At 40.2% G+C, this 15725-nt stretch overlaps 1 protein-coding gene across 12 annotated transcripts in view; it reads left to right on the top strand.

Moving 5' to 3' along the window:
• The window catches only part of HERC1 (HECT and RLD domain containing E3 ubiquitin protein ligase family member 1), a 102454-nt gene that overhangs the window by 11794 nt on the left and 74935 nt on the right, over window positions 1-15725 (top strand). For 10 of the 12 annotated variants that reach the window (XM_042039516.1, XM_042039518.1, XM_042039510.1 and 7 more), the window contains exon 1: window positions 7338-7444. The exons of the other annotated variants lie outside the window; for them this stretch is intronic. The gene's annotated coding sequence lies outside the window, so the exon portion shown is untranslated. Of the gene's footprint in view, window positions 1-7337; window positions 7445-15725 lie in introns of those variants that run through there. 12 annotated transcript variants of the gene reach the window in all.

Genomic DNA, 15725 nt, shown 5'->3' with positions numbered 1-15725 from the left:
ACCCCCCTTTACTATCAAAATTGTGAAAAATCTAAACAGTTTTTACCACCCCCCCCCCCCCCCCCCCCCCCAATCTACGGGAAAGAGGATTCTTTTAGAAAAATATTGTGAGATCTCAAAGTGAAAGGTGTGGGAGGGTATTATTTGTCTTGTGTTTGCTGGAAAAAAAAATTGAATGCAAGAACAAATGGAATGAGAGGAAATGTGAAAACAATAGGAAGAGAAAAACTCTTTTTAGCCTTACAGAGTAGTCATTGATTCATGAAAGCACAAGGATAATTCCTCATTGTACAGCTTTCAGACAACAGTTAGAATATTCACTTTGAGTTAAAGACTAGAAAAATGTTAATGAACTGACAGAAGCCAAAGAAAAGTCAGTTAAAAAACCAGCAGTTAGAGGACTAGACAAATAACTAATAGGAAAAGAGGGGTAAAAGTACTGAAATGGTGGAATGGAGCATGAGCAAGGAAGGAACATAGCTGTCAGAATTGAAAAGGAAGATAAACTCAGAGAAAAATTAATTGCTTTTGTAGCTCAAGTTCAGACAGAGGAATTCTGGGACAAAACCAGAGTTGGACATTTGGTTTCTCCCCTAAAAAGATTTTTTTTTTTTAAAATCTCTTTTTTTTTTTAATCTGGTTTATTCTGAGGGATGATCTAGATAACATGGAAAAATAAATTCTTTCTAAAAATGCAAAACAATGTATTTGAATATGCTGTATGGACAAAAGGTTTTACAGTATCTTTCAGGCCTTCAGTTTTCATGAGGCACAATTAACTGAGTACTGTGTGTAATCATGGTCTTGGAATGTTGCTAATTTCGAGGACAGCTCTTATCTATTTTATGCATTTGTATTCTGCAAAGAAAAACTAAACAATCACAATTATAAAAAAATGCTTTTCTTAGGTTTAATATTTGTATTTGCCTTTTATAAAATTAATTATATATTCTGACTTATTAAATTCTTCCTTATGAAAGAAATGATGCATAGGATCTTGCCTGGAATAATTGTGGTAAAGTATAGTAACATTTTGCATTTGTGCAAAAAGAGTAATTTGAAAGCAGGCCTATGCCAGTACTTTCAGAGAGAAATAATGAGGAGGGGGACTTACTCAAGGTCAGATGGCCTCAGTGAAAAAAATGGAAGTTTTTTGCTTAAACCCTCTAGGTAAAGCTTTTTTTTTCTTGTTATGAAAATGGAGACTGGATCAGTGCTGTGCTTATGACTTGCATAAACTTTAGTCTTTCTTTCCTAAATTTTTCACCTGTCTTGGATTCCACTGAAGAAGCCAGACTAGTGCTTGTTCGAAACAGCTCAAGCGTTACTTTGCTACGGAGCCCTTTTTGATATGATGCAACTCTCTGTAAATATTAACCGGTGTTACATTGTGGGTGCTCCCTTTTGGGAGGGCTGTGAGTTTGCTGTGCATGAAGTTGCTGGGGATGGGCACACAGCTCTTGCATGCTATATTTGGCAGAGCTCAGGTCCATCCCCCCGTGTACTGCCAAGAGCAACTGGTCTGTTTGCTCCCGCTGCTCCAGGGCCATGGAAGTTGGATAACCTCTCCACTCAAAATGCGAAAGGATGGGGAGTCTCCAGTAGTAAGCACAAAGGTGTTGTTAGAGCTCTGTGCTGCCTTTGTTCCGTGTTTCCATTCAAAGGTCTCGCTCACTGAGTAGGAGAGACTACAGGGCGCGGTGGGGGGGAAGCAGTTGTGAGAGGCACTTTTCCTAACTGTATTGCTAAAAGCATGGGACGTGGGGACACACTACAGGATTGTGCAACAGGAGTTTTTAAAAGACAGCAGTGCACTAGCATTCACTCATGAGGCCCTAAATGGAATGTGAACCACCCGTAAGAGTGCAGCTGGGAGTGGCAATCCTATGAATAGTACTTTGACCACTGGCCATTTTCTTTTGTTGTTTAGCTCTCCCCAGTATCTTTATGCATATAGGTATTATTGTGACACAATATTTAAGCAGCACTTTGGCTGTGCACTGGATGGTACCATATTGAGCTAATGAGAATTAGTAATCCTCTTAAAGTTCTAGTAACCTGCTTGCCATATATGCTCAAAAAGTTTCATACCCCTGCATAGATTAGTTTGGAGCTAGTCTTGTGTATGAATTCAGTTGTTACTTAGTTGTTCACATATAATCCTTTTAATTTCTTCTGTATATTATCTTTCACTGTCTTCCAGTGCAAACGCCTCTTGTTTCCCATGTGTTTTCCCCAGTTGTTCTCTGGAATGTTTCCTGTCCTGTCTTGGCCAAGGGCATTTCTGAGGTGTGGAACCTTGATACAAAGCTAGGCTGAGTGAAACAGTTTGAAAAAGTTACCAGCTAGCTAAAGAAAGGGAGAGATGGCCATGGATTGAACCAGATCTTAAATTTGAGGTTACTTCAGACTGGTTCCTACTCTGTATTTCACAGTTGAGTCCAACAGTAGAAGAAAAGAAGTGACACAACCACCTGCAATCCTGAGCTCTGAAACTGCTGATTATGTGGCAGTGATGATTTGTACTGGGGTAAGAGCCAGCTGGCTGTGTGGATGTGGCTTTAGATTGCTTTCTAATAAATAACACTTAGTATGGCTCAGCTTGGTATGAACAGGAAGTGCCAGGCAGAGGAACTGTCACTCCAGAACATGAGTCAGAAGATGAAATTAAGGACTGACATAGATGCATATATTTCAGTGCCTTCACATTTGGCATCTCTGCACAGGCAAATCATCTAATAACGGCTCCCCTCACATACCTTGTATCCACAGGAAAACAGCTAGTGTTGTCTTGAGTAACACATGGAAGACATAGGTGAATGGTATTTTTAGCCTAGCCAAAAATAATTTTTGCATGCACTTCATAGATTGGTGTAGGTTGGCTTTAGTCATGTTTTTTAGTGCTTGCAACTGCTCTGCCCACACCTCCTCAGTGACTGACACAAGCTTCTTTCCTCATCTTTTAATTGGCAAACTTGCCTTTCTTTTGCCTCATGTAAATTGTGAACCATGAGAAGCACCTTGCCTTTGAATGAGTCCTCATAGAGATGATGGCTTCAAGACTGTTTTTATTGGGGTAAGTTCACAATACAAGACTCCTCATATTTCTAAACACTAAGAACGTTAACTTCTTTGGGCAAATCTGGGTTCTGTTCTGGTTAAGTAACTGCCCGGGCAGATCACTGTGATTTTAATAACACTTGGGGGTGGTAAAGTTTTACCCACACAGAGACCTAAATGCAAGAGAGGGTCAGAAGTAACAATTTGGTGTCTTCTATCCAATGAAGGTTTGTTCAGTATCATTTGTTCTGATTTGGGAACTTTCTTTTTTTCCTGTTGACCTTTTATTAACTGGTGGCACAGAAACATTCAATGTCCTTTGTTCTAATTGTTGTCCCATTTCTGTATAAAATTTTTTCTGAGTCATATCCCAAACCATATAGACTCCTTTCATTGCCATGACAACAGCAAGGCATGCCAATGTTAGCAAAGTCTGCTGGAAAAAGAGAAGTCAGTAAAATCAAAACATAGTTAATTGAGGTATTTCATATATAAATTCCCATTTTCTATAATGATCCAAAATTATCCTGCATTGTGGAAAAGTAGTTAAGAACAAGCCCTAGATAAATAGCATAGCTTCATGCTGGATGTTGGTCTTGTCCTAGGCACTGTGTTACAAAAAAAGATCTTACAAAAATAGTGAGAGTGGAATTGGTCATAGCCCTGGTGAAATGTTTGGACCAGAAGAGGATAAAGAGTTAAATGTGGTTACTAAAACAATAAAGGATAATTACTAACAGTTTTAGGAAAAAAATTGATGTTAAATTGTGCATTGTTCTTTCATTATCATACCTTTCTATTCATTGCCTAAGATTAAAAGTACATTTGATGGGATTACATAACAGTACATTTTAAACTAATAAATAATGCAGCAACTCATGCAAAGTAATAGGGAATCATTGATGTAAAACAGGTCTTGTAGAGCTGAATGCTGGAAGAAATCTGCCTTATTCCAAGTGAAGCTGGGAAGGAGGAAAACTGTAGGTGGGACTTGAAAAGTCTGCAGTCATCATGAAGGATTATTTCTATTTTAAAAAAGAGGTGAGAACACAGAGATAACAGAGGTACCATCTACAGCCTCCTTTCCCTTGAAACCTCCATGATCGTATGGGCTTTCTCTTGGCTTCCCTCTATGCTTTGAAGCTAAGATGGAAACTGTTTTGGAAATAGAAATGGAGAATGAATGTCCTGCAGTTGGGGGCATTATCTGCCCCTAACTCTTGAGATTTGTAGTTTTGAATACTTCTGCTTATACTTGCTGTGAAGAAGGGGGAGAGGATGAATGATGTTGCTCACTGAAAAGCTGTGATTCAGGTATTCCTGGCCTATGTTTAGGATTGTCTCATAAAACTCTTCTCAACTTTTCTTGTTACTTTCACCCTGTTAATATATAGCTGCAGGTGGCTGGAGGGTTCATCTTTCCTCTGGTATGTCCTCAGGGTACCCAAATGAGTTTCAGGAGCCTCTGCAATTTCCAAAGGATGCAAGTGCTGTGTTTTCATTTAATGATAGTTGACTCTCCGATGAGGTGGCTGAATTGTGGTGACAGCCATACGTAGTGTCAGAGCAAATGTAGACTTGTTCCCCTTATTTATATCCTTATTTTCAGACCTACTGGTGCTACTGTAGGCTAGAATGCTGTTTGCTTTGGGTTCTCAGTAATTCTGACAGTACTTGCCTGCTTAGTACAGGGTGATGCAATAAGCCTCCTTATCCTCCATCACTTGCCATGCTGGGTTTTATTGGAGTTCAGAAGGTCCCGAGTCCAGCTGGCTGTAGATGCAGACAGTAGCTCAGGCATTGGGGCTCCAGCTCTGAAAGAGAAACTGTGGAAGTCACTTGACTTACCCAAGATTGTAGCTAATATCAGATATTATCTATCAGTTGCTATCTAATAAACAAGCTTCATGTGAGAATTCACAAAGATGAATAGCAATGGTCCTCCAGTGTAACTTAAATTCTGAGATCAGTGACCCTGAGGAATCAGCCCCTACGCCTGCATCGAGCCCTACACCTGCATCCATGCAAATGGCAAGAGGAGAGCCCTTGACTCTCAGTACTGCAAAGGGATTGATGGGCTGGGTCAAGGCTTGAAAAACAAAACAAGAAAACCTTGTGGTTTTGTGAACTTTATATTTTAAGTGTACATAACTTAAAAGCATTAGACATTTGTGAACCTAAGAAATTCCTTGAGAACTGTACAACGCTTGGCTGCAGGTAGAGCCTGCAAGCCATAAAAGCTGCACTTAATGATAAGGTTTTGTCTTCATGTTGTGGCTAGTGGGTGTGGGGCATGTGAGCATGGAGAGGAGTACGCACTGCTGAGTGTGTCTGCTTTTTCTGCTTTCTCTTCTGTGGAATGGCAGTTCTGCTGGACATGAGTCCACTGAATGTGTTTTCATGTATCTGTGGAATTTTTAAGATTTATTTCTTACACAGCATCCTTTAGCTGACATATTTGCAATATTTAAGGAATCATTTAAAATGTTCTTATAATTCACCCCATTTTTGATGGTATTTGTTAGCACAGGTGGTCTCATCAACAAAGAAGCTGCTCATTCACAGCAGAGTTTGAATATGGCTTTAGACAAAAGTTTAGCTGGTGTAGTTAGAGGTACAAAACTAAAAAGAAAATCTTACAACTTATTGAACAAAAGTAGATTGTCTTGACCATTATCCTGTGGGTTGATATTACATGAGTAAATTGCTGACAGAGACTTAGTCTGTGTTTTTTAGCTGCTTTGGGGTCAGACTTTTCAAAGCAAGGCATTTGGGTTTTATTCCAATGCAAAAAACTGTGAATCCCTGAGTAGCCTTTTAGGTGGCAGAATGAAGAGCCATCAATACCTGAAATGTGTCTCCAAAGTGGCCAGTGACATTTAGTCCAATTTTGGTTGGAACTTGTGTTATGAAATGCAACAGTCCCTCTGGGAAGCTGAACTCTACCCTTAGGGACCTCCCCTAACACTTCCTAACTCAGAGTAAACCATTAAGGCTACTGGGGAGAGATCTGGGAAAGATGGGCCATAGGACAAAGACATAAGGATGGGATCTCTGTTCCATTGGTACCATGTGTCTGAGGCCAGCCATGAGCCCATGCCTTGGGAAGGAAAGGCAAGAGCAAGCACAGAGTAAAGTGTCCCCAAATATTGTAGGGCCTCTTGTGGGTTGGGGCATTTTTCAGCCAGAGGGGATGTCTTTGGTAATCTGTGATAGATTTTCTTCTTCCTTGTATTTCTCCAGTCTCTTTTTGAGTTGAGGTAAACTTTTACTACATTTTGTCTTGAATCAAGGTGTTCTACAGCTTAATTATATGTGAATGAAGAAATAATAATTTTTTTCCTTGTTCTAAAATTTTCATCTACTAGTTCCTCTTGTTACCATCTAGCTCTTTTAGTGGCAGAGTGTAAACAGTTGTTCCCTGCTCACCTATTTCACATCACTAATCTTTGTAAGCTTCCATTGTATTCCTACCTTAGGCTGATGTACCACAACATATGCAGTCCCTTCTTGCAGTTTTCCTCTTGCTTTTTGTCAGTTTTCCCACTTATTTAGTCATTACCAATGTCTACTGATTTAGTCATGACATCCCTAATATTGTGTGGACTTTACCAATTCATGTGGGTATAACTGAGATTTCTCATTGTGTTGTTTCTTGCCACTGTGGCCTCACTGATCTTGGCATGCTGTTGTTTCTGCCACCATCTAAGTCTGTGACAGTCTTCACTGTGTACTTTAGCTTACTTTAGACTGGGAATTTCATTCCTCGGTGACAGTTTTACTATTTGTTGTTATGCTGTTCATTTTGTTTAAGCAAATGCTTTAATATACTCCTGCTTGTCCACTGATTCGTTCTGCCTTTTCTGCACTTTTAATCCCTGCATACAACATCCATTTCTCTTGTTTTCACTGACTGTCAGGGTCCCCACCTAAATTAGGTGCTTCATTTCCCTGACCCGTTTCTTTGGTCGTTTTTATGCAAAAGCATTTGTCTGCTCTTCCTCTCATTTGCAGAAGACAAATGAACCCGACCGTTTGGGCACTGTCTCCATTCCCAGTGCCAGCAGCCGGCTTCCATTTTACCGGGACGAGCCCTGTCCGCCGCAGGTGCAGCCGCCGCTCCGCCTTCGGCGGCGAGCCGTGCGTGCCCGCGCACGGGAGGCACCCGGCGGGCGGAGGCGGGGAGCGGCCGGCGCTCTCGCGAGAGCCGCGCGGTAGCCCCGCGAGATCGCGGCGGCTCCCCGCCCGCGTCATGTTTTCCCTGTGACAATCCGGGCCGGGAGGACGCGGCTCCCGGCGGGATCTCCGCGCGCCGCTCCCCGCGCCCCACCGGCCCCGCGGGGCTCCCGGGCTGAGCTCCGCCGCCTCCCCCCGCCGCTGCCTGGTGAGCGCGCGGCCGCGCGGGGCTGAGGAGCGCGGGCAGGGGCGGGAGGCCTGGGCGAGTCCAGGGCCGGGGGGGCTCTCCCCGCGCCCTCCCCGCGCCCTCCCCGCCCGACAACACCGCGGGGCCGCAGCTGCAGCCGCGGCCGTCAGGGAGCGGGGGAAGCTGCAGACGGGCGTGAGGAAGAGGGGAGGCAGGTGGGGCCGTTCAGGTGTCATTGCCCTGTTGCTGAGGGTGGGAGAAGGACGGGCGTCCTCCGGCAGCTCTTATCCCTTCGTGGGGGCTTTTTGTGCCTCTTCAAAGCTCTATAAACTACGAATTCTGCATTGTGCTTCGGCTGAGGTCCTCGGAGCCTGTGCTTTTCCCTATGAACCTCATGAATGCGATTGTAGTGTGGCCGTGCATTTTTCCTCTAAGTGTTAAATGCATCTCTGGCTATGTGCATCCCAGGTGGACCTGGCAGGTGTCACAGAATTAATCTGAAAATTGTCATGTTTGCCTTCATCAACTGTGTGCGTGACTGTAGGTAGGTGTTCCGTGTATCTCCAGACCTGTCGTCTGAATTGCACCGTCTTACCGTGGCATGTTTGCTGGCTCTTACTTGCAATACTGAAGCGTTATATGTATACTTTTTCTTAGAGATGTTTTATTCTGTATTTCAAAGTGAAGTCTTAGCAGGTGTTTTGTTGTTGTGTTTTGGGGGGCTTTTTAACTGCATATGGCTAATTTAATTGAGGTGTTGCTATATACAAGCTGCTTTTCATGGTTTTTTTTTAAGGACAGAACCCTATTGTTATGCCCTCTTCTTTTCACAGTGTATATAGGAGAGGTTTAGTGCAGTTGAAACATTTTTATTTCTGTTGTCACATACCTAAGCTGATTGTTTCCTCATGAATGGTGTAATTTGCTGTAGCTGGGACCGTGTGCTCTGTATACATATATACATATCCTGTATGTCTGTGTACATACCCGTGCGTATTGTCTCATGAGGTTGATCAGATTTGTAGTTTAGCAGAATGTTCTATGCTGGTATTTCATAATAAAACCTCAGAGGTCTAAGTTTACATGTCCTGAATTTAATGCTCCTTGTTAGAGACCCCATATATACCACATCTGCTCCATTGGGATGTGGGGCTGTGGAGGATTTGTATCTCCGGGTTAAGTCTCACGTAGTTTTGGGGAAAAATATAATAGGTATTTAATCTGGAAGGGTAGGCTGTATACCTGGTCAGTCTGTTACTGCTTCCCCATTCTGAGAGGAATTGGTTATTTTGCGTGAAAGATTAAAAGCTGTACAATGTTGTGCTACAGGACAGAAGGGCAGTGCCAGTCTTTGGTTTCCTTGTACCTATGAGGAATTTGTTGGGTAACTTTATCACAGTGGTTGTTTTAAAATGAAACATCTTAAAGCTTTTTGTCTCTGAGTACAGACCTGGAGTATTTCCTCTCTGCTCCTATGTTCTTACTTAAATATGTCGCATATGTTTTGTTCTTTGTCTGAACATTAAGACTAAACATGTTTTTGTGGTTGGAAGTATATAAGTTGAAGGGGAAGTGGGAGTGTTGAATTTTTTTTTTAGAAACTGTGTAAAGGAGGTGTTTATCTAATTGTTAATTAAGCGTAGGGATGTAAAGTCTTTGATTTATTTTTGCCGCGGAACTGCTTGGCATAGTAAGAATATAACACAGCATTTTAAAATTCATTTAATCATTGATTTGAAAAACAGTTTACCGGTGAAAACTTGTTCTTCTGCTGTTTCAGAACTGAATTAAATGGATAATAATTGATTAGGAAGTGGTTTAAGTGACTTGACTAAAGAACTTGTTTTGGTTTTGCCTTTAATTTACCAATTTGAGGTAGCCATAATCTTTATTTTTTAAAGAAAACAGTACACTTTATGCAGGTGCTCTGCATATTTTGAAGTATCAGTAATGACTGGAATAGGACTATTTTACAGATGGAGAAAGCTACGTGTGAAATCAGCAATAATATTTGTGTTTGAGTAGTAAAATCATGTATGTTTAAGTATTTTCATTTAAGAGATAAACACACGTGTAGTATTCCAATCTTTCTTTTTAGTGTAATTATTCTTGTAATACTCATGGGATAGAGATGCACTTATCCGCATTTTAAAAATAAGTAGTGGAGACAGAAAATATATGTATTTCAGGTAGACGTGGTGGAGCAGGCATTTGATTTCTGGTCATAGGTTGTTAGGAAGTCATTAGCCTTTCAATACAACAGTCTTAGATCCTGGCAGATACTTAATCTTCCTCTGTTCATGTAACTCAAGAGATTTTTATCTTGTACTGGTGTGTTTTAGTTAAAAGTAGGATGCAGTTCTCTGTGGCTGCTTTGACTTCCTGCTGTCAAAGTCGTTGTAGTAAATGGTGAGTACTGTGCTGGTTTCGGTTCTCGTGATTGGCTCTCGGAAGTACTCAAACTCTGAAATTGCTGCCAGGATTTCTTTTTGTCTGTTTCCCTTGTAGTGACTGACAGTCAAGTGGAACATTCAAATCTAGTAGGTGTTAGCTTTTTAAAAACATCTGAAGTAGCCCTCAGAAATCGAAGCTCTGCTGTCATAAGGCTGCTTGAAGTAACTGCCAGTGTGCTGCAGCTGCTTGCTGTGCATTAGAGTCATTCAGAGTAACCCTTGTAAATTCTTAATATAAAAAAAAAGAAAACAAAGCCACCCTGGAGCCCAGTGGCTACAGGATTTGCCCCTCAACAGCAAGTGTAATTGTGACCTTGGAACTGGCCAGGTATATTCCCTGGCCTGGACTGCCTGTTGTGATTGACCTGATGTCACCAAGCTAGTTGGGGGGGTGTTCAGGTGGCTCAAGCAATCATCTCTGCTGGGAGCTGGAATTAATTTGCTGCTTAAAGAATAGCCTGCAGTTTGAGTCCTCTTTACTAGTAATAATTTTTGTTTTTCTGTCTAGGACTGGATAATACAGAAATTTCATCCTCAAAACGTTTCCTTACAAACAGAAGTTTCTTTTTCAATTGGTTATAACAGGGGCTCTCTAAGTCAAGAAATGCAAGTATTAACAGGAATCATTAACATGAAGGAGCATCCACAGTTTTCCTGGGCAACCTGCTCCAGTGTCTCATGATGAGATGTTTCTTCTTTATGTCCAATCTAAACCTACCCATATTCAGTTTAAAACCATTTCCTGTTGTACTGTCACCACAGGCCCTGATAACAGTTATTTCTCCATTTCTCTTTTACGTCCCCTCTATATCTATATCTATCTATCTATCTCTCTCTCTATATATAATCTCTAAAGGCTGCAGTCCATCTTTCTGCTTACATACAGCTAACTTGAAAGTTAAATGTATTTGAATTTTGGCTGTCTGTACATGTTGTACTTTCCTGTCCATTGCCGGGTTTCTCAATTTCAAGTCATGATTTCTAGCAAATACGTCTTCAAAATGTTTGTAGTTTTTGCAAGAAAATATCTGTTTCTATGTATTGTGGTGGTTGAAAATACTGTAACTACACGGTAGAAGTACAAGTTATTGTACCTTTCGGGGAGAGTGATAGTGCTAAAACCTTACCAGAGTTTTTATCCATTTTCCAGTGCAAGATCAGGCACCTTTCTTTGCTCAAATTGTTGGGATGGTTTTGATGCATGGGGATTTCTGCTTCTCAGCTCCTCTTTTCACTAACTGCTTTTGATGACTGTGTATGTGGAGCATCCTGCATTCTCAGCTTTTGTTTCAGTAACCTTAAAGCCATCTGAAGAAGTAATGGATTAAATTGATTTTTCTAAGTTTATCTGCTGAACAGTAATGATAATTTTTATTTCTTCTCTGCTTGGGTAGATTTTGTACAGCCCCGGGGGGTTTACATTGACAAACCATGATTAGGTTTTTGTATCGCTTTTTTTTTAAACCTAAGGGCAAAAGGGCAAATAGCTTTAATTTCATATTAACTTAAAAATAACTTTGTCTTCCTTTGGTCTGTCTCCCAAAAGTTTTTGGAATAACCAGTTGTGACCCCAGCTGAAAGCATAGGGTTATATTGGTTTCAATACTCTACCTGATAATGAATGAATAAATAATCCCACAAGAACCTAAAATCATGTAGGAAAACTAAAATTGGAAGAATATCAAGTAGAACCTCACCATGGCTTACTTAACAAATATAAGGCTAGGTGGAATCCAGTATTTGGAAAGAAAAGTTGATGGTTGTTTGCATAATTAATCTTATTCTGAATGATGATGTCATTCATTTGGTTTCCATACGCTGAGCAGGAGGCTAATACAAGGAGGAAAGATAGTGGTCATTGTGCTCAGTGGAGACAGATGTTCACATGAATTAATGCTGGTGTGTATTTCACTGTAATGTTTTAGGAGTGAAGAACAACGTGCTGTAGCTGCTGTTCTTGCTTGCTTTTTCTGGGTTAGTTCCTTTTGCTCCTTGCCTTCCCATTCTAGATTTGTAAGAGACCACGGCTCATTTTTTCTTAATTGTTTTACTGTCTATCCCCTGTTACTTAGCACCACTGTCTTTTTTTCTTTTTTTACTGCTTCCGATGACACTTTTTGTCTCTTTGCTTTCAATTCTTTGTGAATTTGTAGTAATTTCTCTGCAGTGTCAGTATTTTCTAATTTATCATTTTCTCTTTTTCTTTCCCATGACTGTGTTGGATGGATTCCGTTCACCTCACATCTGTCATGACACTGTGTGTAGACTATGTGGATAGGCCAGAAAGAACATTTGAAGAATGCTGCCTTGCGTAGTGACCTACAGTGCTTTTTGGCACCAGTGGAATATTGAACAGACAAATCTTCTAGGCAAAATTACCTCTTGTTGGTTTCAACTGTCATAGTGTCCCCTGGCCATGAGCGATATGAAACATCCTGCAGGTTTTGCATTTCTGTACATTTCATACTGTTGGCCTATGACAAGGCAGGATTTTTTAATACTTTTATATATTCTTGGTTTCTAAATCACCTTTCAAATAAAAGGCTGTAAATATTGTTTGGAGCCTTGATACCTGCTGCTAAGTCCTATATATACAACCCCTTATTTATGGAAAAAAGGGAAGCAAATCAGTTTGGTTTAGTTGTACTTTAAGATACAAAATTTTAATAAGGATTGCAAAAATTGCTGCACTCTACCAACTGGCAGCATATGAAGCAAGATTCTTACTGGGACTTTGTGCCTCCTTTGAAAGAAGTATGAAAGACTGGAATGATAAAAACTTAAGGTAATCTGTCATTTTATGGAGCATCAGGAACTGTTAGGACTGGAACTTGGCAAAACCAGAGAACACTCCTTCTGTTGCACAAATTAAAGGTACAGCAGTATGTTGAATTCCACATGCAGCTCTGGAATCGTACAGATTAGGAATTTGACAGAATATTGAGGTAATAGTTTAGTAGGTGTGGATACAGACTAAAGACTTTGGTTTACTGGAAAGAATGTTACATTTATTTGAATTAACAAAATAATTTAGAAGGGTTCTAAGTGTTTAGGCTATAAAACTGAAATGTTGCAACTTTGAAGAGATTCTATTTGTATAATGGAGTTTTAATACTGTCATCACAGCGAGGCAGTAAATAGACACATATTGCATCAGGTTTTCTGTCATATTTTAAGTAAATTAGCTTTCCCAGAGCTGTGATTGGCAATGAACTCAGAACTTCTACTTTATCAAAAACTTACCTAAAATAACATCCCAGAATAAAGTTTTTCAGTTGTCAGTGTCCCTTGCAGTGAATTAATTGAATTATATTCTTAATGCGCTAGTGGAATTACCTGATTATCCTGATTGTGAAATCTTTCCTGAGTTTGAGTTTTGTGTGAGCCACAAAATGCTTGATTCTTCTCGGCCATCACAGAAGTTAATTTCTCACTATTGCAAATAAAGCTTTAACTACTTGTAGCAGTATCAAGAGCTGTAGTGTGCTCTGGCTGCCATCTGTTTAAATATTAGATTTTCTAGTCCTTTTTAGAAACCACCCAGGTGATGTCATGTTGAAGGTGCCTTGAGCATAGGAGGTACTCTAGGAGCCGCTCATGTTTAAAATAGTAAATGGAACTGCGGCAGGCGCTAGGAAGCTCATTGTCAATGAACACACAGTGAAGAACTTTGTATATGTGTGTGGTGCAACACCACAGGCAGACAGTGAATAGAATCGAGTTTCACAACCAGATCTTTGTATGTTCGTTAATTTTGGTGTTTCCTGCCTTTGATTTGACTGTACAGACGTACTTCTTGCATTACAAGCTTTTGTAATTAGGTTCCCATAAAATAAATGTAGTCAGCATCTTAGAAGGGTTGCTGAAATTGCTGATTGCACAGAGGGGGAGAGTGAGTGCTCGTGAGGTTTATTTTTCCTCTGAGAAAACTTTTGATTTTTAGGACATATAATATTTGTGGCTTTATAGGTGCAGATTTTCAAGAGCTTTGCAGCTTTCAGCTACTTTTGTAGGAGATCTAAGAGCCTGAGCACTTGGCTTCTGTCAGAATAATTGTTTTTGTGTGTGCTTGATACCTGCTGTAGTCAGACCAGGTTAAAGAACATGGTAGTATCAGTGTGTGTGCTAGTGTCACTGATTTAAGAAAATGGATTTTCTTTATACTGATTGAAGATGCTATATATAATTTTATACATTTTATATGTTTGAAAATCTCCATGGACTGTGAGAAGTTCTGCCTTGATTAAAGACTAGGTTAAAATATATTCCCCTTGTTTGCTATGTTCATTTGACAACACTTTATGTAAGATCAATTTTGCTTTTTATCCCTGTATTACAGTGTTTACTTCTTTGGACCTTGTACAGGGAGGAAAGCACAAAGCTGTAAAATAACAATTAAGCAGGAAGATTCAAATTTGTACAAGCAGTGGGAAATCACTGTGCTTTGAGATTTACCTACATTTCTGAGCTGATTGTTCACATTTTCCTTTCCACAGCCTGAGCAGCAGTTGCACCTTCTTCCTCCTTATCTGTGGACCTGTATTATTATTGCTTGAATACCAGTGATTACTTGCATTTGGCAATGAGGTAGAGCCACTGTGTTGGAGATGATGCTGTTTTGGGGAAAAAAGAAAAAAATGGGCCCTAAAATCAGCTCTTCCCCTCCACATGTTTCTCTCTGTTGATAAGCTGAGTGTGTGCGCTATGGACTGAAAAAGCAAAACACGTTTTGTGGGGAAACTGTGCTGTTACACTCTCTACTTCTTAAAATAGCAAGGCAATAATCCTGTCTTAGACTTTTTAAGGATCTTTTCTACAGCTTTCTTTTAAACAAAACATAAACCCCTCTGTTTTTCTCTTGTCTCGACTTTCATACTTACATCTCTTCCTGCAGGAATTTAGTGTTACCTCTCTGGAATTGCCTAGAGCTGTTCTTTATTTTCCTGTTTCTCCCTCAAAATGAGCTACAGAGTGTGATGTAGCCACACTGTACAGCTTCTGCCCAGTCTCCACCTTTCTTTAAATTGTCCCAGCAATCTTTCTCTTAGATCTATGTACAGCAACTTTGGAGGAGTTTTTTTTAATCTAAACCCTAGAAGGGAGCTTCCTGTTTACTTCTGTTAGGACAAATTTGTTGGCTGCATGTAGGTGGTCCTTGGGTGAAAAATTCCAGTATCTCCCATAATTTCCGAGCTGACATGGAAAAGGAAGGACTATGGAAATTCCTTCAGGGAAGTGTATATATTCTGTCCAAGACCCATCTTTCCTGCTGGACTCAGAAACAAGATCTTTATAACCTTACAGACTTTAACCTTCAACCCCATGCTGAAGTCCTTTGTAAATTATTCTCATTTCCCCCTGTGCCCTTGGAGTATAAGAGTATCTGGGGCAGTTTCCAAATTCCTCAGTCCTTTGTGTTGCAGTCAAGAACTTCCCTTACTAACTTCTTTAGTAATGTTTTTTTCCTCTTTAGTGAGTTCTTATTCTTACATTTGAAGGTGATCAAAGTTGTCCCACTTCCCTCAAAGTGAGAAGACCTAAATACTTCTTGGTTTCCTGAAGCTGTAGTAAAAATCTGAAAAAAATACTTGTTCTTAGAGGTTTGACAGTCTTCATGTCTGAGCCAACCAGGTGGATTTTTGAGAAATCTTTAGTGTTTGCTTTGTTCCCTTTCTAGAAAAATCTACTCTTTCTGTAGCAATTTTAGGAGATGGTGGTAAGTGGCTGGAAAATCTACTGTTACTTTTCAATTATGTTTTACCTTTTGTATGACACATTATGTAAACACAGAAATACATTCTCCATAATTTTCTTGGTAATTTCGCTTTGGTGTCAACTGTAACACTTTG

This window comes from Corvus kubaryi, unplaced genomic scaffold (assembly GCF_017639235.1).
Source record: "Corvus kubaryi isolate FWS band 111438036 unplaced genomic scaffold, C.kubaryi_AGA036_p1.0 37394, whole genome shotgun sequence".
NCBI classification, from domain to species: Eukaryota; Metazoa; Chordata; class Aves; order Passeriformes; family Corvidae; genus Corvus; species Corvus kubaryi.
The sequence above is the reverse complement of the archived record's forward strand: the minus strand, read 5'-3'. Positions and strand labels throughout refer to the sequence as shown.